Raw genomic sequence first — 23,775 nt, forward strand, 5'->3', positions numbered from 1 at the left:
ATATGTAACAAAATAATCTTTTCATTTATTTGTTGTTGAATCTTGCTCCAAATTATACGGGGAAATTTCTTTCAAATATATATATATACACGTGGAGAAATTTTTTACTATACTTTATGGATTAAAATATGGTAACTGTTATCAAATTAACTAAATTAAACTATAAGTGTGGAATTACATCAATATTAAACAAATTATTGGTGCGATTCTGCTTCCTTTTAATTTAAATCGTACCCAATCATCATTAATCGGTATTGGCATCCTAGAAAGGGAAGACTTTTTGGCATCATTGTCTGACTCGTTATGTGACAGATAATTGATTCTCAACAAAATCACTTTAATGGTCGTTGAAAATACTGTTTAATCTAGCCTCCTGCTCGCTATGACTTCACGTTCTGATCCATTGATAAATTTGCAGCTCCAACAAGTTAATACACCTCAATCGCTAGTGTACGATGCTTTTCTGAGAGAAGACGAGGAAACGGTGATAAATCTGTGTGAAGATTTTGAGGAGCAGAGACTACGCATATTGACTATACATGATGACACAGTGCTCCAGGCGGCCACTTACGCCAAGAAACCTAGCTTGGTACTGAGACTTCTACAAGACTTGTCTGATCGCCATCTTGATAAACTGACTCGCCAAAACCTTGCCGGAAACACTATTCTCCACGAGACCGCCATATCCAATAACGCAATAGAGGTGGCAAGGAAAGAGTTGGAGAAAGCTCCAGGATTGTTATGCATGCGTAACAACCTTGGAGAGACAGCTCTTTTCCGGACCGCTCCTTATGGCAAGCAAGATATGTACGACTTTCTAGTCAAAAAAATCTCTGGTTACGATGAAGCCAATCAGAAAGTCTTCCTGCGGAGGAGAGATAAAACCACTTTTCTACACATGGCCATCCTTTACTTCGGCTAGTTCTCCCACTCCTTAAAAATTAAAATCATACAACCATGGAGATATATTTCTCTTTTATGGGACTTGGCTTGGGTTAATGCTTTCAATGCATAGGACCGATGTGATTATGACACGAGAATAATGCTACAAACACAAATTTTTTTATAATATTTTTTTACAAATTATTGATGTGATAAATTTTATTAGTTCTTAATTGATTCAATCTTTAATATTATTTTTTTCCTTATCAATAATGTTAGGTTCTAAAAACTCAGGAACTAATGTATTTAGAACTCTAATATGTAGTGTTGGCAAATCATGATCAAAACAGTTGTTAGTCTTGTTTAGACTTGCTCAAAGTGTGTGCGTTGTATGTAAAGTTGAAATCGAGTGGCTGCAGAAGTATTAGTGACTTTTGGCCTAGTTCGATCGATCGAATCTCGGGCAGAATGTTTTTTCTGCAGATTTTTCCAACTTAGTCCTAGCTTATTAAAACGTGTAGGGTTGTATGTTTTGCCCCAAGTATAAAAGGTAAACCCTAGCCACGTTTTTGTGGTTGCTCTATTTGCTGTGTGTGTGAATCTCTTGTGAGATCTAGAGGTGATTGCCTTCACACATGCTTAGGATTATCAAGAATAAGATTTCATTAAGAGCTTCATGATCATTCAGTTGCTGCACTAAAAAGCTTAAAGAAATACAAGCGGGTGTGCTTGTACTTGCAGGAAAATCCAAGAAAGAGAGAGTCCGTGGTTTCAGAGTTTGCACGTGGTCGTGTCAGTAAATTTCTACTGGTGGGTAGCAATAGGATATTAATGGTCTAAGTCTTATTGTAAAACTTCGATTTTTTCATAGTGGATTCAGGTTTACCTTGAGGATAGCTAGGTTAAATTCTCCCCAAGTTTTTACCGGTTTGGTTTTTTGGGTCATCATATCATTGTGTTATTTATATTTCTACTGCTATGCATGTGGACCATGTCAGATAGGTAAACAAGTGAAATCCAAACATCCGTCTGTTGCTAGTGTTCAAACTTCAAGACCTCTTGAGTTATTGCACATTGATCTCATGGGTCCTGCCAGAGTTCAGAGTTTAGGTGAAAAGAAATATATATTAGTTGTTGTGGATGACTTTACTAGATATACTTGAGTTGTGCTTTTGAAAGATAAAGCTGAGGCTCCTAAGAAGATGATACATTTGTGTAAGAAATTGCAGGTTGAGAAAGATACTGTGATAGCCAGAATCAAAAGTGACCATGGAAGAGAATTTGAGAATACCAAGCTAGCTACCTTCTATAATGATCAAGGCACACATCAAGAGTTCTCTTCACCCAAGACACCTAAACAAAATGGAATAGTGGAACGAAAAAATAGGGTTGTTCAGGAGATGGCACATGTCATGTTACACAATAAAAAGTTGCCCAAATCCTTCTGGGGAGAAGTAGTTAACATTGCTTGCCATACACTCAACCGGGTGTATTTCAGATCTGATTCCAAAAAGACTCCTTATAAACTCTGGAGAGGAAAGAAGCTTGTAGTAAAATATTTCAGGATATTTGGTAGTGATTATTACATTCTACGTGATAGAGAGAACCTAGAAAAATTTGATGCAAAGAGTGATAAGGGATATTTTCTGGAATACTCCTCTACTAGTAGAGCATATATAGTGTATAATCTAAGAACCAAAACAGTCATGGAATCTTCAAATGTTGTGATCAATGATGAAGTATGTTTAGAAGCACATTCAGAAAACACTGCTACGGTACAAAATAAGCCATGGAGGTTGAAGACTCACTTCCTGTTGATTATGTGAGAAAGCATAGTGGTGAAGAGTTGATGGTGCTGAATGATGCAGTTTCTGTGCCATCAAGTCCAGAACCATCCACACCGGTTGATGAGACTCAACAAGCACAACATGAGTTTAGTCCTTCATCAGAATAAAAAGATACCTTCACATCTCTAGTTAAAAGTCCTTCCTCTAGAGTAAGGCTAAATCATCCTACCACAAATATATTAGAATCATCCTACCACAAATATATTAGGAAGATTGAATGATAACATGAGATTAAGATCAAAAGCCTTAAGTGTAATTACACACTCATGCTATCTGTCCCAATTTGAACCGAAAAAGGTACATGAAGCACTTCAAGATGCTACTTGGGCAAATTCTATGCATGAAGAACTTCATCAATTTGTTCGAAATGATGTGTAGGAATTAGTTCCTAGACCAAAGGGAGTAAATATGAGTGGAACTAAATGGATCTTTAAGAATAAGTCAGATGAACATGGTACTGTTATCAGGAATAAATTAAGACTTGTTGCTCAAGGTTACACACAAGTGAAAGGGATTGACTTTGATGAGACCTTTGCACCAGTAGCAAGATTGGAACCCATTAAGATACTTTTGGCTATAGCTAGTCATCTAAATTTCAAGCTATATCAAATGGATGTCAAGAGTGTTTTCTTGAATAGGATGTTGCAAGAAGAGGTATATTGAAAGTTCAAAAACGTGTATAAAACACCTTTGAACGTTTAGACCCCCAAATAACAACTTAATCAATTCAAGCAATATGTCAAACAACTAGTGTGCGGAAACTTAACATATGCTATCATACGAAATTGATTAAATACTATCTAAGCCATAACAAAATAAAATCCACAGCAGATAATTTAAAGGCAAAGATAGAGGAAGGAAGATGCAAACACAAGGACAACACGCGATGTGTTATCGAAGAGGAAACCGAAGTCCTCGGCGAAAAACCTCTCCGCCGCCCTCCAAGCGGTAATCAATCCACTAGAAAATATAGTTGGGATACAAGGACAGCAATAGACCCTCCAAGCCTAATCTACCCAGTGCACCTAAGCCCTCCAAGCTTCTTGCTCCAACGAGGTTGCGCCGAACCTTTTTCTTTTCTAGCTTTCCGGATTCCGCTACTAGACCATAGCATCAACCAATGAAGATTGGTTCCTTCCTAACTGCTTCCCAGAAATCCAAACAGCAAACTCACAATAATGATAATGGTGAGAACCTGGTTTGGTATAAAGCCTCTCAAGGATTTAACAATGGAGAGGAAGAGAGTTGAGGAATTTGAAGAGATTCTAAGGTAGAGATTGTGGGTGAAACAATCTGGTTTTTCTTTAGGGTTTCTCTCTCAAAATTCTCTCTGGAAGCTCTCTTTCAATCGTGGGTAATAGGGGTATTTATACTGGAGTGGAGAGGAATGTGAAACGTCAGAATTCTACAAAACAGGGGTGGCTCGCGGCTTGACCTCGCGGCTTGACTAAGTCGCGAGATCCAGTCGCGAGATAACCGTATGACCAGTTGTCCTGTTTTGTCCTGTAGTGCTCCAGCTAGCAGACTGTTCACCTTCCAGCATGCTTGGCACGTGAGGTTGCTTCTGGCGGCTTGAAGCCGCGAGTCACCCGCGAGACCCAGCCGCGAGACTCTGTTTTCTTGCACACTCTTGAGCAAACTTCACTCTATCTCACTCACTACCGTTACATCAAACCCACCTAAATACAGGGTTACTAAATGCTGAATTACAAGCAAATTTGGCACGGAATAAAGCCAATTAGATGGTTGAATAAATTCAACCTTACAATCTCCCCCTTTGGCTATTCCGTGACAAAACCCTAAAACAGACTCTAGACTTAACATGTGAGTTGGGAACAGTTGAACAAAACTCACTCACACCTAACTCTAGAAGCTGTGAAGCACTTGAATCATATGAACATAATACTCCTGAAACACAACAATACACCATGATCATTGTAAGCAGAAAATTATAAAATGCATATGAAACAGGCAATATTTGATCAAGCAAAGATGGAGTTATGAAACAAACCATGGCTTGATCAACCAAGTGAACACCACAAGGTAGTGATCACAGTGCTCATTCACACTTGGAATGAACACAAGGACATACAAGTTAACAAGCACAAGGCAAGACACTTGTATGCACAACACTCAACCAATGCATATCACACAAGGCATATGCATCTAGGAACAATCCTACACGGGCACAAGAGTGACAGTACATAAACCAAAATGCATAACATTTAGATTAAAGTACTGATTTTAACATAGCATAAAGGCTGCACTAGGCAAGGTACATACCATAAAGCCTACAAACTATGCATAAGACATAAACCCTAAAAGCTTACATAAGCACATGGGTACAAACAAACATCCTGAAAAACATCATCAAAATATATTAAACTTTAAACCAAGAGTATAAGTTAAGAGTAAGAAACAATACACCAAAAAAAATATAGTGTATCAAACCCATAAACCACTAAAAGTACTTAAAACATGACTCCCCCTCAACACATTACTCCCCCTTAAGGGCTGCTCTACTGTTTCTCAGTCCATCCTCAACAGAAACATCTCCCCCTTTTTGTCAGGAATGGCCAAATGGTCAGTGTTCAGGCTGAGTGGTGAAGCTGTCAAGTTTTGCAGACAAAACATCAATCTGATCCTGCATAGCTTTCATCCTCTCAGAGTGCTCAGTCTGGACTTCTCTGATCCCATCAAGTCTTTCCAGAATGATTTGGAAAGCATCTGGAGGAGTATCTGAAGAAGTTGATGCTCTGGGTCTTTTGCCACTCCTCCTGGGTGTTGAGGTTGATGGATGCCCGGCTGCCTCTGCTTCAGTCTCCATTGGGACACCTTCTCCTTCATCACCTTCATCTTCTTCTCCTGGAAGTCTAACACTTATCCTTTTGCAGGTAAGCCTGTTAATTGCAGAAGGTGTGGACATGGGACTGATGTCTTGTGGGATAGGAACACCCTTCCTTCTAAAAATCCTCATAAGCAAACTGGGAAAGATCAGTTTTGGCCTAGAGGTTGTTCTTGTCTCATCCACAATGATGTCATATATGTGGGAACTTATGTCTATGAAGTTCTTTTCTTTGAGATCCATCAGAAAGATTGCTCTAGCACAATTGATGGTAGTCAACTTCTTAATGGGATAGAGGTTAAACATCATGATGATCGTTAGGCACCTCATGTCCACTGGAAAGGCAGTGGTATTCAAACATTTTCCTTCTCTCTGCCCACCTATCCTTTGTTGAACTGTTTCAATGGATACACTCCTATCCTTGTAGTTGATAAACTCCTCATCATCTAATCCTTCAAGTCCTAGTGCCTCATCTATGACATGAGCATCTACAATGAATTCTTTCCCTCTAACCCAGCAGCTTAACTCATTCTCCTTTATCACAGCATTTGAGTAAAATTCCCTAATCAGGGGTTCACAAACTACAGGGAAATCACTCAGAAGTTTTTCCCATCCTCTACCTTCAAAGCAACTGGGGATAAAGGTTTGTCTTAAATCCTCCAAATCAACAAATCTCTCTTGAATAATTCCTGCACTCAAGAAGTTATCCCTGTATCTCTCAAAGTGATGAACAGACCTAAAAAGCTTAGAATCCATTTTCAACCTTTTGTCAGCCTTCTTCGCAGTAGTTTTCTTCTTAGGAGGTGAGGGAGCCATCTGTGATCAATCAGAAGAGGCCACAACAATACAGAGCATTATACGTGTAAAACAAGTTAGTCTCATGTAATAATTAAAGAGATATCATCCATACAACTGAATTTGAAGCATTTAAACACAGGCTTTTTAGATCAATCACATGGAAAAGCAAGCCTAAGATAGGAAATACACATACCAGCATCAGATATAGAAACTAACTTAAAAGCAGTTATATGTCAATGAGACAAAAGCTGAGAATGATATGACACATAAACAGTATTGTGAAGCACACATATGCTCCCAAAAGATCAACACAAAAGAGCAGGCATATTTAGCACATTAAACTCACAACCCCAAAAAAAAATTGAAACACCTCAACAGCTCAAAGAACAGTGAAAATCAAAGAATCACATAGCTAATCACAGAATGAAGAGTAATAGTGAAACAACTAAGAACAAATCATATTCTAGCAGCAGCAATCGCAATCTAAGCGTGAACAAGGAGCAAATTCCGAAACACAAACCCATTTCTAAAATACAAATATATGCGAAAGATCAAAGGGAAAAACACAAAATTAAGTAGAAAAGAGTGGAAAACTGAAAACCCATACCTGTGATGTGAAGATTTTGAGCTACAAGTGTGCAACAATGGAGATTGGAAATGGGAGCACGGAGTGTTTGGGAGGGAGAAGATGAACAGTCACAAATATTCGAGGGAAAAACTGAAACAAATTTTAAAAACTGCCTTTATTTCTGCAAAACACGCGATTTTCGCGACTGGATTAAGTCGCCACACAGTCGCCAGCTCAAGCCGCCAAAACACACAAGACCAAAAATTTGAAAAATTTTTCTAAGTGTTTTTCGCGACTGGAAGGTCTACCCGCGAGTGAGTCGCGAGCTGAGCCGCGAAAATCTCTGAGTAACCTCGCGACTGGACCTTCCACTCGCGAACAAGTCGCCAGAAATTACCAGCGAAGGTGCGACTGAGGCTCGCGACTTGACATACCCGCGACTGAGCCGCCAAAACAGAGCAAAACAGGATTTTTGAAAATTTCAGATTTTTCAAGCAAAATACTGTCCAAAAACACCTAAAACACTCAAAAATCTTTTTGTGCTTGAATCAACAAAGATTGAGCATGTGAAAACACATTTCATCAAGTACAATCACACAAATGAATATGGCATTTATTGAACATAAACTTGTGTGTTGTGTGTGGATATCAACAATGAGATAGTCCTTCGTCTAATGAGAAGCTTCAATGATCAATTCAACCAAGGCATACACAATTAGCACTAGATCATGTGACCCATCTCAATTATAGAAATATGTATATATGACCTCCCACATAAACTTGATAACATGATTTGGAGCTTAACATTTGACTCCACTTTTAATCATAACAATTGATCTTTTTGATCTTTTGAGTCAATCACCTCTCATTGTGAGAGTGATATATGATATTTCACTTTAATGAATAAGCCTTTGGCTTTTTGAATAAACATTCACTTCAAAATAAGGTCGCTTACCCTTTTTCCTAGTCAAATACTAGAGTGTGCGACAGGCTTTTGCAGCTCAATATCTCTTTTCATTTGGAGATTTACATTTGGTGAGCTCTTTTTAGCAAAAACAAAAATAAAGAGTGGGAAGATATATAGACACAAGTCTATGCAAGTCTCAAGATCAACAAAACCATTCACTAATCATTCATGACAAGTTTGAAGATCTATTTACAACAATCACAAAGATTTCAAGATTTTTCCCACTGTGATATAAGTGCATAAAGACAAGCAATGCTCGAAAATGCACAAAGCCATTAGCACAAAGGTACAAGGCAAAACAAGTTTTGAGACAAAAACTCAACAAAGTCAATCAAGCTTTTTGATTTTCTATTTTTATGTGTTTTTTGGATTTTTGACACAAGAAACAAAAAGATTGATAAAACAAAATTAAAGAAATGTACAAAAAGACAAACAAACAACCAACAGCAAAAATAGCAAGCAAAACAATCAAACATATTCACAAAGCATAGGAAGTATTGATGCATGGACATGTTGTAATGCTTATGCATGAGTACCCTTATTCACCCTCACGTCACTTGCGTTTGGGGTGATTTCCTTATAGGATTGGGTACGGGAGTTAGGGCTTTCAAACCTTCGTGAGAAGCTTTCCAAGCAGTTGGTGAATGCACCAATCATCTTCATCACGTTCATCATTCCGGGATCACCATTCTGATCTCTAGATTGATCTCCAGCCCAACTTCTTCTCTCATTTCTAGGTCCTCCTGACCTTTGAGGGGTTGCACTATTCTTTGCTCTCAGCTTTTGGCAATTTGGTCGAGTATGCCCTTGAAGTCCGCAGTAGTGGCACACATAAGTTCCTCTAGGACCTCTTTGTGGTCGAGGACGTGACTTAGCACGAGATTCAGATCTGTCTGCAAACTGATTTCGAGGATTTAACATTCGTTGGTTCACCAAATTCTTCTTCTCCTCCACCTCGAGCTTCTCACCAGTAAGGTTAGCTACAATTGGAGCTTCAGCCTTTACAAACTTCACTCCTTTACTAACATTTCCAGACGAACTACCTCCTCCGGTATATCCCAATCCGGATTTGTCTGAGAAGCTCTTTTGAGATGATATAACATCATCTAGCTTCTTGGTGGTAACCCTCTCTACTTTGGCATTAGCTTGCACAACCTCACTCTCAAGAAACCTTACTTTTGTGTAAGCTTCGGACAACTCTCCATTCAGAGTTTCTATCTCACACTTGGCCTCCCTATATCGGATTAGGAGACTTTTGTAGTCCTCCTCAGCCTTCTTCATTTTTCTCACAGCAGCCTTGGCCACCCTTGTGTATTCCCCGGATTTCTCCAAAAGTAAGTTATAATTCTCCTGAAGGTTCGCGTTGCTTCCATCTACTTCAGCATCCGATTCTTCAACAATTCCTAGTGATTCATCATCACTATGTTCTCCAAGATCTTGCACAAGCAGATTCAGTTCATCTGACGACTCAACATGAGCAATAGTCATAAAAGCCGAATAGTTCCCCTCTCCATCACAGCTCTCTTCAGACTCTGAGTCAGACGAATCCGAGTCACTCAAGGTCGTGGCATACACTTTACCTTTCGATTTCAAATAATTCGGACATTCCTTTTTGAAGTGTCCATGCCCGTTACATTCGAAACAAGTGACACCTTGTGTAGGTTGGGATTCTTTTCCATCTTTCCTTTTGAATTCCCTTTTCTCCCTTCCAGAACTTTGGAATTTTCTTTTATCATCAAATTTGCCATTATTTTTGAATTTCAAAAACTTTTTGAAATTCTTGACAAGGTATGCAACATCTTTGTCAACCACATCTTCTCCCGATGAGTCTTGATCTTCTACCTTCTCATTAATGGTCTTTAGAGCAAGAGATTTACTCTTCCGTTGATTGGGCAGCGACATCTCATAAGTCTGCAGAGAACCCACCAGCTCTTGCACTTTGATGTCATCGAGGTCCTTGCTCTCTTCTATTGCTGTCACTTTAGCTCGAAAACTTTCCGGCAATGATCGAAGGATCTTTCTTACAATCTTCGAGTCCTCCGTTTTCTCCCCCAAGTTGAACTTGCTGACAACCACTTCATTTAACTTCCCATAGAAAGAGTCAAAAGACTCATCCTCACTCATTTTGAGCTCCTCAAACCGAGTGGTCAGCATTTGTAACTTGGTGTCTTTCACTTTCTTCGTGCCTTCATAGGTAGTTTCCAAAATCTCCCATGCTTCTTTGGCCACGGTAATATGAGAAATCCTGTGAAATTCATCTGGAGACACACCACAGAAAATAGCATTGAGTGCTTTACTGTTAGCATTAGATGCAGCAAGTGCTGCCTTATCCCATGTGGATTTTGCTGCCTCTGGTTTGGTCCAACCAATCTCAACAGCATCCCAAACGGATTCATCAATAGAACACAGAAAAGCTCTCATTCGAACCTTCCAAAAAGCATAATTACTACCATCAAAATATGGAGGTGCATTTAGGGATTGAGACCTATCCATCTCAAAAGGGAGTCAAGGATCACACAATGGTAATGAAACCAATATCAGTGTACCCGCTCTGATACCAATTGAAAGTTCAAAAACGTGTATAAAACACCTTTGAACGTTTAGACCCCCAAATAACAACTTAATCAATTCAAGCAATATGTCAAACAACTAGTGTGCGGAAACTTAACATATGCTATCATACGAAATTGATTAAATACTATCTAAGCCATAACAAAATAAAATCCACAGCAGATAATTTAAAGGCAAAGATAGAGGAAGGAAGATGCAAACACAAAGACAACACGCGATGTGTTATCGAAGAGGAAACCGAAGTCCTCGGCGAAAAACCTCTCCGCCGCCCTCCAAGCGGTAATCAATCCACTAGAAAATATAGTTGGGATACAAGGACAGCAATAGACCCTCCAAGCCTAATCTACCCAGTGCACCTAAGCCCTCCAAGCTTCTTGCTCCAACGAGGTTGCGCCGAACCTTTTTCTTTTCTAGCTTCCCGGATTCCGCTACTAGACCATAGCATCAACCAATGAAGATTGGTTCCTTCCTAACTGCTTCCCAGAAATCCAAACAGCTGACTCACAATGATGATAATGGTGAGAACCTGGTTTGGTATAAAGCCTCTCAAGGATTTAACAATGGAGAGGAAGAGAGTTGAGGAATTTGAAGAGATTCTAAGGTAGAGATTGTGGGTGAAACAATCTGGTTTTTCTTTAGGGTTTCTCTCTCAAAATTCTCTCTGGAAGCTCTCTTTCAATCGTGGGTAATAGGGGTATTTATACTGGAGTGGAGAGGAATGTGAAACGTCAGAATTCTACAAAACAGGGGTGGCTCGCGGCTTGACCTCGCGGCTTGACTAAGTCGCGAGATCCAGTCGCGAGATAACCGTATGGCCAGTTGTCCTGTTTTGTCCTGTAGTGCTCCAGCTAGCAGACTGTTCACCTTCCAGCATGCTTGGCACGTGAGGTTGCTTCTGGCGGCTTGAAGCCGCGAGTCACCCGCGAGACCCAGCCGCGACACTCTGTTTTCTTGCACACTCTTGAGCAAACTTCACTCTATCTCACTCACTACCCTTACATCAAACCCACCTAAATACAGGGTTACTAAATGCTGAATTACAAGCAAATTTGGCACGGAATAAAGCCAATTAGATGGTTGAATAAATTCAACCTTACATATATGTTGAACAACCGAAGGGTTTTGTTGATCCTCACAGACCGAATGATGTTTATAAGTTGAAGAGAGCCCTGTATGGTTTGAAACAAACTCCACGTGCTTGGTATGATAGATTGACTGCATATCTCACCGAGCATGGATTCGAAAGGGGGTTTATAGATACCACTCTCTTCATAAGAAAGGATAAGAATAGTTTTGTTGTAACTCAAATTTATGTTGATGATATTGTTTTTGGTGCTACTAATGACTCTCTTGCTCATTCTTTTGCAGATGAAATGAAAGTAATGTTCGGAATGAGTATGGTTGGTGAACTAACTTATTTATTGGGATTACAGGTAAAGCAAACGGACTCAGGAATCTATATTAACCAAGCAAAGTACGCAAGAAATCTAGTCAAGAGATTTGGACTGGACAAGGCTGCACATGCTAGAACACCAATGACTACAAATGCAAAATTAACAAATGATCCATCAGGTGAGTCTGTTGATGTTACATTATACAAAAGCATGATTGAATGCCTATTGTATTTGACTGCTAGTCGGCCTGATATTGCCTTTAGTGTTGGTGTTTGTTCTAGATTTCAATCTAATCCTAAAGTTTCACACTTGAATGCTGTAAAAAGAATCATAAAATATGTTGGTGAAACTTTTGATTATGGATTATTTTATAGTAAAGAGTCTAATCTGTCTCTTGCTGGATTTTCTGATTCTGATTGGGCTGGTAATGCTGATGATAGAAAAAGCACCACCGGTGGATGTTTTTATGTAGGAACCAATCTTGTTGCTTGGATGAGTAAAAAGCAAAATTATGTGCCTTTGTCTACTGCAAAGGCAGAATATATTACTGTTGGAAGTTGTCGCTCACAGCTTCTTTGGATGAAAAATCTTTTGACTGATTATGGGATATCCCAAGATACCAAGGTTGTTTATTGTGATAATTCTAGTGCTATTGATATCTCTAAGAACCCTGTTCAACATTCTAAAACTAAGCACATAGAGATTAGATATCACTTCATTAGGGATCTTGTTGAAAGGAAGATTATGTGTCTTGAGTATATCCCTACTGAACGTCAGAACGCTAACATCTTCACCAAACCTCTTGACAGAAGTAAGTTTGAGATACTTCGTCAAGTAATTGGTGTGATTCTATGTCCTTAATCTTTCTTGGCTTTCTTGGTCCTTGTGCTTCATTGCTTTATTCTTTGTGACCATTGTTCTTTGGTTTTTTTTGTTTTCTTTGTTTCTAGGATTTGCATTGCATAACATTCATACATTTCATTCTAGGTTGTTTTTGTTTATTTTTTTCAAATAAAAAGAAAAAGGAAGTAAATTGTGTTTTGCACTATTTTGTTGGTCTTGAAAACAAGGTTGGTCAATTTATTTTCACATAACATGTCTACCTTGTTTAGCTTTGATGAGCTTACTTATTGCACTTTAATAGTTGAAACTTTGTAATGCATGTTGTGTGAGAAAGATGTTTATGGTTTTTGATCACTTTATCTTGATATTGAAGTCACATGTCTTTGACTTTCGGACTTGAATCTTTTGAGAAAGGCATAAATAACCATCTCACCACTGTTCACTAGCCAATCATAAACATCTTAGTGCATATCGTACGATTTTGTGCTCGAGAAAGTGTAGCACATGCATAAAAAAAAAAACATAAGGTGTAGCCTCGGTTTAAATGTTAAAATTGGTGTGTACATTATTGGATTTAAAGCTAAATCAAATAAATAAAATTGGTGTGTACATTATCCCAGCTATTTTAATAAGTTTCTGAACAATTAAAATTTGTGTGTACAATATGAGGCAAAATCAAGAAACTTACATAATTACAAGCTTATGATCTAGGAGATGTGAGAGTTATATGATGTAATTTTTTAGGTGATAGTCTTTTTCAAATCCTATGTGATGAATTTTGTAGATCTTGTGGTTGATTGCTATTCACATATCACCTCACATATATCTCAAGCTTTTGCTAGTTGCACACACTACACAAGTTACTCTTTGCTAAACATTGTACATGTTATTGTGTGTGTTTTTGGTCTGACCAACCAAGTTTGCAAATACTTTGAGTTTTTATACAAAACAGATTTGGTGCTTGAGAATTTATGGAGAATGTTTGAAAATCTTAATTTTGAGAAAACTGGGTCTAAAATTGTTGTTTTTGAAAAACATTTAATCACATACTCATGCATTTTGTTCATCAATTTCAATGCTTCGAGATGTTCCTAAAATGTGTTTTTTTTTTTTTTGTTTGTTTATTTATTTTATTTATTTAAAAAAAAAAACTGTTTTTTTCTCTCAAAATTTAAGTGAGCCTTTGTTTGTTTCGATTGATTGAGTTTGTTTTTCAATCAATCGAAATTGTTTTTTAAAAATTAGAGGAAGCCTCTGTCTGTTTTGATCAATCGAAACTGATTTTCGATCAATCGAAAATTGTGAATCAGGTTTTTAAAAAAACTAAGTTTAACTTGTTCAAACTCACTTTTCAAAAGTTTTTCAAACTTTTCTCTCTCTCTTCGAATCGGACAAGGCTTACCATCAATTTTTTGTTGTTTTTCTCCATTCTTTTTGCAATGTTTTCCTCTCCCAAGGCCTGTAAGACATTTATACCCTTCCTTTTGCATTTATTTTCATGTTTTCATGCATAAATTTACGCTTTTTGGGTAAATTTTCGGACCCATGCAAAATTGAGATTTTTGATGTTTTAAGCCAAATTTTCTGAAATTGATCAATGGGTTTCTGTTCTAGGATGTTATAAACTTGATCTTGATGGTTTAATTTGATCAACTTGCTAAATTTCGAGAAATTGAAATTTCTAGGGCTTGTATTTACCCAAATTGGGGATTTTGTTCAATTAGGTCCAAATTGATAAAATTGGCTTGTTGGATTAATGTATTTGATCATTATAAATTGATCAATTTTTTACAAATTGAACAAGTGGTTCTCTCAAAATTTTGGCATTTTTGTTAGAAACTCTATGCTCAAGCTAATTTTCTGAATTTGAACTTAAATTAAACCTATTCTCACTGCATTAGAGCATGCATCATGACATTTAACTGTTCATGCATCATATAAATTTTTGTTCTATATTTTTTTTGTGCTAACTTGCAGTCTGCCCTTGATTTTTTTTTTTTTTTTTTTTCCCTTTTTTGTTTTGTTTTGTTTTGTTTTGTTTTGTTCTGCTTTGTGTCTTTGTCCTTATCCTAGCACCATGCCTAGGAAAACTAGAACTCATAGGATACCCTCCACTTCCTCTAAGTCTTCCTCTTGGAGTGAGTTGTTTTGAAATGACAAAAGCAGAGAGGTTTATGAGAAGTTGAACAATAAGAGAAAGATATGGGCTGAGTGATCTATTGTGTTAGATGATCTTGATCCTGCCATTAGGGCAAACTTTAAGAGTAGAGGCTAGTTGTCTTTATTAGAGGTAGATCGTCCACCCCTGACCGCCCTAATTAGAGAGCTATTCTCGAACCTCTCTTGTCACATCTATGATTCCAACACCTTTGTTCGGAGTTGGATACAAGGTGTTGAGTTCACCATTGCCCCTAGGATAGTGGCTGACGCTCTTGGGGTTTTGGTCGTTAGGCAGCCTGTCTATCCTTGTGAGGAGTCTCTATCCCTTGATAACGTTATGTCATACATCACTGGGTCTTCTATCCAGTGGGGTTCTGATCCTCAGATCACATCCGCTGAGCTTACTGAGACTACCTATCTTTTCTTTAGGATAGCGTGTCATTCTTTATGGCCTATTTCTCATCTCCACACCATCCCTCTTGAGGGATGTGTGTTTTTGTACGCCTTTGTTTTTGGTGCATCTATTAGTTTTCTTCATCTGTTTCTTCATTCTTTGAACAAGGTTCATAGGAGTTCAGCCATCGCTCATGTTCTTATTCATCCTATTTTCATTCGTAGGATTTTGTTGTTTCTCAATCTAGTTGACTTTCCTACTAGTGAGCTCGTACATATTATAGCTCCTATAGGTGCCACATTCCTTAGGTAAAGGGCTGCTCATTTGAGAGTTGTTTTTATGAGTCCTAGAGTTGAGCCTTCTAGTGCTGTTCCCCCTCCTCCCTCTTCTACAGGTGATACTACGGCTGAGGCGTTAGGTGCTACTGCTGCTGATGCTGATGTTCCTCCATTGACTACTTCGGATGATTCAAACATTCAACATATGTTGGATCATGTCTTGACCGTTCAGACGGCTCATGAACAGATTTTGGTGGATGTACTCGATGAGATTCGTGCCTTACAAGTAGAGTTGGCACAGTTTCAATGATCCTCACCACCGCCTCCTTTTGATGATGGATTTTGATTGCCCTTTGACATTTTGTCACAAAAAGGGGGAGTACATTTAGGACACTTGTAGAGGTTTTTGTTCTTAGGGGGAGAGTTTTTTGTTTGTTGGAGCTTGTGGAGATTAGATTCTATCTAGGTGCTTCACTTTGTATTTACCTTTTTTGGCTCTTGATGTATTTTTGTTGGGCGATTCATGTTAGGGGGAGATACATTTATTGTTTTATATGTTTCTTGTTTCACTGCTTATTGATTTGTATTTATGAGTTATTCATTGATATATGTCTTTATTTTGTGTTGAGTGAAATCAAGAATTTATTTTGGTTACTTGTATTTTTCCACACATGCGTTTATGTGTTTTGTTTAGTGTTTCAGGAAATATACAGGTTGATTTAATTGAGTTGCTGTCTACACTTGCAACTGATGGATAGTAGTTAGGATTGGATTTGTTATAATGGACATTTTTTTGTAAAGGGCTTTTCTTTGTAAACTTTGAGCTTTAAGTTGTGTTTTGTCACGAATTGCTAAAGGGGGAGTTTGTTAGGTTTTAAAGACTTAAGAACTAATGTATTTAGAACTCTAATGTGTAATGCTGGCAAACCATGATTAAAACAGTTGTTAGTCTTGTTTAAACTTGCTCAAAGTGTGTGCGTTGTATATAAAGTTGGAATCGAGTGGCTGCAGAAGTATTAGTGACTTTTGGCCTGGCTCGATCAATCGAAGCTTAGACTCGATCGATCAAATCTTGGGCAGAATGTTTTTTCTACAGATTTTTCCAACTCAGCCTTAGCCTATTAAAACGTGTAGGATTTTATGTTTTGCCCCAAGTATAAAAGATAAACCCTAGCCACATTTTTATGGTTACTCTATTTGCTTTGTGTGTGAATCTCTTGTGAAATCTAGAGGTGGTTGCCTTCACACATGCTTAGGATTATAAAAAAGGAGATTTCATTGAGAGCTTGATGATCATTCAGTTGATGCACTAAAAAGCTTAAAGAAACACAAGCGGGTGTACTTGTACTTGTTGGAGAATCTAAGAAAGAAGGAGTCCGTGGTCTTGGAGCTTGCACGTGGTCGTGTCAGTAAGTTTCTATTGGTGGGTAGTAATAGGATTTTAGTGGTCTAAGTCCTATTGTAAAACTTCGATTCTTTCATAGTGGATTCAGGTTTACCTTGAGGATAGTTAGGTTATATCCTCCCCAGGTTTTTACCGGTTTGGTTTCCTGGATCATCATATCATTGCGTTATTTATATTTCCGCTGCTATGCATGATATGATTGTTTGATTGTGATAACCTAGATCTGGAATTTGAACTAAGTAATAACTTGACTAATTAACTAGATTAATCCATTTGTGTTTTAAAGGGTCTAAAAACATATAAATAATCTTTCATACATTTAAAAATTTGCAAAACAAAAATTGTAAGAAGGTATGTAGCATTACCGTTTTCTCATGGTACAGTAGGTCCAGTGCACCTAAGCTTTGCCCGCTCTTTATGTAATTTAAAGACTACATTTTCTGTACCTTTTTTGTTTGTTTTTTCTTCCATATTTAAAATTGGAAAACAGAGTTGGCATTTGAAATTGCAAACAAGTTCGGACAATTAGTTCCTGAACAAGATGCGGATGGCATGACTGGCCTTCAGCTTCTATCATGCAACCCTGGAGCTTTTCAGCATGACAATGAAAGGACATTCTTCGAGAAAATTGTCAATTTTGGTTAGTTATTAATTTATAGACTTAAAGTGTTAGTATAATTTATTTTTTTAATGGGTTAAAATGCACTTTATAAATTATAAGGCTCAGAATTTGTGCTATATTTCATATCGAGTACTAGAATTTTACAATATATATATATTGACTTCTAAACATTTACTTTTACTAATTAAAGTCTTTAAATTATGAAAACATTTCAATTTGATGTCTCTGTTTATTCCCTTTATATCTTAACTAGTTATAGATGAGTGTACTTGAAGTAGTCAACTTAGTTCTGAACCTACATGCCTATAACTTCATTTTATTATTATTATTCTAAATAATTATGAATTAAAGAAAAAAGAAAAATCATTTATTAAAATCTGTGTTTCGTCTAGAATTTGTGTTCATAAATCAATTTGATAACTAATGAACAAGGATAATAGAGAGATGACTCCATTTAAAAGGATAATTATAAAATATTCCCAGAGTACAATAAATCCGTATTCACTATTCTCACATAATAATGAGTTTTAATAATTAAAGTCATGATAAGACTTATTTTTTTTAAAGAGATAAAGTTTTACTTAAAATGAGAAATCAATTATGATAAAACTCGAATTTGGTTTCCTAAATGAAACACAAAATTTTACCAACAGTTTTCCCATTTTCTCTATTCCATTATTACTCATAATTTTGAAAATGAATAATCAAGATGAACAATTTCGAATTTTATTTGAAATTTAAAAGCCCGAAAACCTACTCTAAAATAGGATTTAAACTTTGAATCTCTTTATGTAATCATATCACCTTCTTAAATAGAAGTAATCTTACATTACTTATAACAAACATCTTAATGTGACATTAAACTAATGTGTATCACATTAAGGGCACATTGCGGCAAACCAAATACTGACTTTAATGTGTTTAGATCGTGGCTTCCCACTACATTTTCCCCATAAAGTCATACAAAACAAAGGTGTTTATGGGATTGCATTGTGTATCTTTATAAACTTTCACTGACGAATTAGAGAATATGATATGTGTGTGGTTTTTTGTTTAGCTGAGAAATCAGTTATTAATAATCTAGTTGGATAAGGATCGCAATTGGAAGTATGGTGAGTTGAATGACAGTTGTTTCTGCACATATATTGGCTAAATTCTGGATGAATAGTTTCCGTCGTAACTATTTTCCATTGTATTTCTCCCTATCCTTTTTCCATTTATTTTTGGTATATAATTTTGTACTAGTTACCTAGATTTTAAATTGTAGTGTATGGTATTTCTTAGTGCGTGGTGTGGTTTGCCGGCTTCAAATGGAGAGAGAGAGAGAGATTATTGTTGCTACAATGTGAGTTTTATAAGGGTAATGATTCTCTCACAGATTTTTTTTTTTTTTTAATTTTCATACATATCCATTTTTTCACATTTTAATTGTTGACATTGATTATTTGCGATTTAAAATGTGTAAAATATTAAGTATAATTGTAAATATTGTGTGTACAAGTATATAAAAATAAATGTTAGAGAATATTTACCGATTTTATAATATAATCTAATAAAATATTTTCCTTTCTTTCTTGATCTAATAAGCGACGAAAGCACGAATAATTTTTGATAGATATGTATTCTTGCTTTTTATAAGATATTTCCCTACACGAAAGTGGTACAATTGAAAGGTATTCTAATTAAAGTAATTAAATGCCTTTAAATAAAAATTTAATATGTAATTCTTTTAATAATGTTCCATTTGTTTTGACAAAAATATTTTTCGAATTTTCTATTTAATTGTTTATTCTAGGACAACAAAAACCTTGTCCAAAATCAATAAAAATAGAGAGAGAGACTGAGAGAGAGATCTTCCACAATTCATTCTTGCTCCCACCCTGTAGGGATGACAATTTTTTCCCCGCCCCACTTAACCCGCCCCTCCCCGCTTCGTCCCACACGGGTTTTCCCCGCCCCGCAAAGGTGTTGGGGCGGGGATGGGGCAAGATTTTAGCCCCGCATCACGGGGTAGGGCGGAGATGGGTTTAAACTCTTTAGACCCGCCCCTCCTCGTCCCTGTCCTGCCCCGTGTTAATAAGGGTTATAATTGTAAAATTTTCATAATCTAATACTTTACTATTTAAACAAACATATCAATATTAGCTTATTTTATTTTACCTGATGTGGTTCTCTATCTTTATTTTGTTATGTGTTATACTATGAGATTTTTTATATTTTTATTTTTTATGGTTGTCTTGTTAAACACTTAGATATATTATTCAATTTTTTCTAAAAATTGATTTGATTTGATGAGATAAATTTAGTTATAATTTCAAGTATATTTTTATTAATGAAATAAGTTTCATTAAAAAAATTGTTCTATTTGTAGGACAAATTAACAAAAAGTAAAGTTTTACGGCATGGGGCGGGGCTTCGCAGGGCCCCAAGGGGCGGAGATGGGGGGAGAAAGTTTTTCCCGTCATGCGGGGCGGGGACGAAGACTCCATCCTTCGGCCCCGCCCCGCCCCACCCCATTGCCATCCCTACCACCCTCGCGTCATCGCTACTTCCATAACCTCTATAATTGCCATCAGCATCACTTTTGCGGTCATTGTTGCCACCAGCAACATTACCATTATCATTGTTGTGCTTTCATAAAATATTAATGATTTATTGTGGATGCCAAAAGGTGAAATATGTTTTTTTTTAAACCATTTCAAGGTCTAAATTAATATTAAAAAAAAAAGTTATTTTCATTTATTTTAAGACATAACTTTGTGACTAAATAACTAAATTACTAAAGAATTTCCTCTCATCAAAATCATTATGATATATTCTTAGATGGATTAGAAGAGATTGGTCTTATTTTCCCTATAATTTTATAATATAATCAATTATATATTCAAAAATTGCTAATTAACTTCCGTTTCATGAACAGCCTACTTATATTGTAATCCAGTCAAACAGAATCGTACTAAAAGGCAGGCCGAAACTACTTCTTTCATGATAGCAGGTTTACTAATATCTTACACAATAGTGACTTACACCACTAATATCTTATTGTTACATCAAGTAGGAAACTTACTACCACGACCTCATGATAGCTTCGAGTCCACGAACTACTTCTTTCTTAAATTCCCAGCAAGTACAAGCAGGCAGGCGGAAAGAAGTAGTAAAATCCAGTCAAACTACTTTCATGGGAAACTACTTATCCTGGAACAGACCAAAGTAAACCTGTCCTCCACAAGTATGGTAGTGGTCATACAACAGAGAAGAAAGTTGGAGAAGGAACGGCCATGAGTTCTCTTGGGCTAGAGGAAGGGGCAGCGAAAATTCAGGAAGGGGCAACAAAAACTCCTCTGTTCTTAGCAACTAGGTCAGGTTGTGTAGAGATTGTTGAAAAAATACTCAAATTATACCCCCAGGCAGTTGAGCATATTGATGAGAGGGCGAAACATATTGCATATAGCAATCAAATATCGCCAATTAAAAATTTATGACCTTGTAAAAAATATGGAGTTACCAATGAGGAGGCTAACACGGAAAATTGACGAAGATGGGAATTCCATACTACATACAGTTGGGAAAAAAAGTAAGGATTATGTGCCTGAGAAGATGCAAGGGGCTGCACTTGAATTGCAAGACGAGTTGCGTTGGTTTGAGGTGTTACACTTCGAGCACCCTTTTTTCTCATATGGTTTAGGTGTACATGCATCCATATGTTCAAATACAATCACATCCATACAACTCTTCATGCCATAGTACTATAGTGTAGGCTACATATTATCACAGTAGTTGAGGCTCACTTGATGCACAGTTTTGATGGCTTAGATCTTGCTTCTAGAATTTTGGCAGGGTTTTCTGTTGGGTTCTACGACTTTAGGTTTAAATGTATTATAACTTCAATTTGTAATGTTGGCAAACCATGATTAAAACGTTTTAGTCTTTGTTTTAGACTTGCTCAAAGTGTGTTTATATGTAAAGTTGGAATCAAGTGTTCTGCAAGATTTATTATGTAAATCTACCTGACTCGATCGATCGAAGCTTGTGCAGATTGTTTTTTTGCAGAATTTTCCAACTCAACTCAAACCTGTTTAACATGTAGGATTTTATGTTTTGTCTTAAGTATAAAAGAGAAAATCCTAGCCATGTTTTTAGGAAGCTCCTCATGCTGTGTGTGTGAATCTTCTGTAAGATCAATATGTGGTTTTCTTCACACATACTTAGGGTTTCCAAGATTCAAGATTATGTCAAGAACTTGGTGATCGATTCAGTTACTGCTTTAAGAGCTTAAAGATACAAAAACATGTGTGCTTGTACTTGCTGGGAATTCAAGAAAGAAGTAGTTTGTGGACTCGAAGCTATCATGAGGTCGTGGTAGTAAGTTTCCTACTTGATGTAACAATAAGATATTAGTGGTGTAAGTCGTTATTGTGTAAACTTCAATTCTTTCATAGTGGATTCAATTTTACCTTGAGGATAGCTAGGTTAAATCCTCCCCAGGTTTTTTACAGTTTTGGTTTTCCTAAGTTATCATATTGTTGTGTTCTTTATTTTTTGCACTTTGTAATAATATGATATATGTGTGTTAACTTAGACTTCATAATTTGACCAAGTAATCACTTGACTAATTACCTAGGTTAATCTGATTGTGTTTTAAGGGGTTTAAAAACAAACATTTTCAATAGAGCACCATTGTCTCCAAAATGTCATTTCATAATATTTATATATATATATATATATATTGTCATATTTATGTTTTTACTTTCCTCTTAATTAAAACAATTATGTCATTTTCGTTTGTTTTGTTATCATATGCAGCGTGTGAAGATTGATACGCCAACCCATTACCTTCATCACCGCAACAATCAAAAGTTGACAGCAGAGGGACTATTTGATGAAACAAATAAAGAACTCCAAGAGAAAAGCATAGAATGGATAAAGCGCACTGCCGAAGGATGTTCAGTCGTGGCAGTTATTATTGCTACTGTTGCCTTCGCTGCAGCCTATACAATACCTGGAGGCTCGAATGATAAGACCGGTATCCCACTCTTCCTCAATCAACCTTTCTTCGTGGTTTTCACTGTGGCGGACGTACTATCAATTTCATTTGCTCTGACATCAGTGGTTGTATTTCTTGCAATCATCACTTCACCATTCCGATTTGCAGACTTTAGACATTCTCTTCCTAATAAGTTGACGTTTGGCTTAACTTTATTGTTCCTTTCCGTCTCCATGATGATGCTATCATTTGCAGCAACAATTCTTCTCATGATAAAGAACGGGGAAGGGTGGACAAAAGTGCTCCTATATGCCATGTCTTTCATGCCAGTTGGGCTCTTTACACTTTCATATTTCCCTCTCTATTTAGCACTGTCAAAAACCTACAAGTACTTGCTCAGTAAGCCATGGCAAGTAATTTCTCAGAGCCGTTCTTTATCTAGGGAGACCAAAACGTTCCATCAAACCTCCAATTCCCCATATCCACAGTACACCATGTCCGTTTGAGAGAGATATTACATTAAGCTTTTGGATTACTTGTTGCCTTCAGGAATTTCCTATAAATGAAAGTGACACAACATGAGCTACCAATAATTTATTTTATTTTATTTAAATGTTGAATACTATACCAAGAAAGCTATGTAATAAATGTTTGTATCTCAAATATAGTGCATCTCAAAATTATGTGTTGAATAAATGTTTGTACCTCTTTTCTTTGCCAGTTTTTGCTCACATGTAAGAGATTTAAACCCCACATAGGAAAAGGGTATAGTTTCTATTAGAAGTTGAGAACTAGTGTAATGCACATATATGTTCTTAACTCGTATGTCAAGTTTTGAGCCAGCTAGATGTTATTAATTGATCCATAAACCTATTTTTTTATACATAATTTTAAACTACAAAAATAAATGATACATGAAGAAAATATAATCCAATAATAAATTTGTTACAATTCACTTTCAATAAAATATATATATATATATATATATATTGAGTGAAATTGTAGCCTTAGAATATAACCAAGTTTACTACAAAACTTTATGCCTGGACCAATAACTAAAATTATGATTTTCTTTCATTTCATTATTGTTTCTTTTATTGTCATGTGCAGCGTGTGTAGAAACATATGCCATCCCATTTTATTGACCACCGTAACAATCAAAAGTTTACTGCACGCAGAGGGCTTTTACGATAAAAAAAACAAAGAACTCAGGGAAA

The 23,775-nt window shown here is 36.6% G+C and overlaps 1 pseudogene; it reads left to right on the top strand.

Moving 5' to 3' along the window:
* The first annotated feature begins 382 nt into the window (after nt 1-382).
* LOC115991062 lies at nt 383-23,064 on the top strand (annotated as a pseudogene).
* Nucleotides 23,065-23,775: the final 711 nt, after the last annotated feature.

Source organism: Quercus lobata, chromosome 5 (assembly GCF_001633185.2).
Source record: "Quercus lobata isolate SW786 chromosome 5, ValleyOak3.0 Primary Assembly, whole genome shotgun sequence".
In the NCBI taxonomy this organism is placed as follows: domain Eukaryota; kingdom Viridiplantae; phylum Streptophyta; class Magnoliopsida; order Fagales; family Fagaceae; genus Quercus; species Quercus lobata.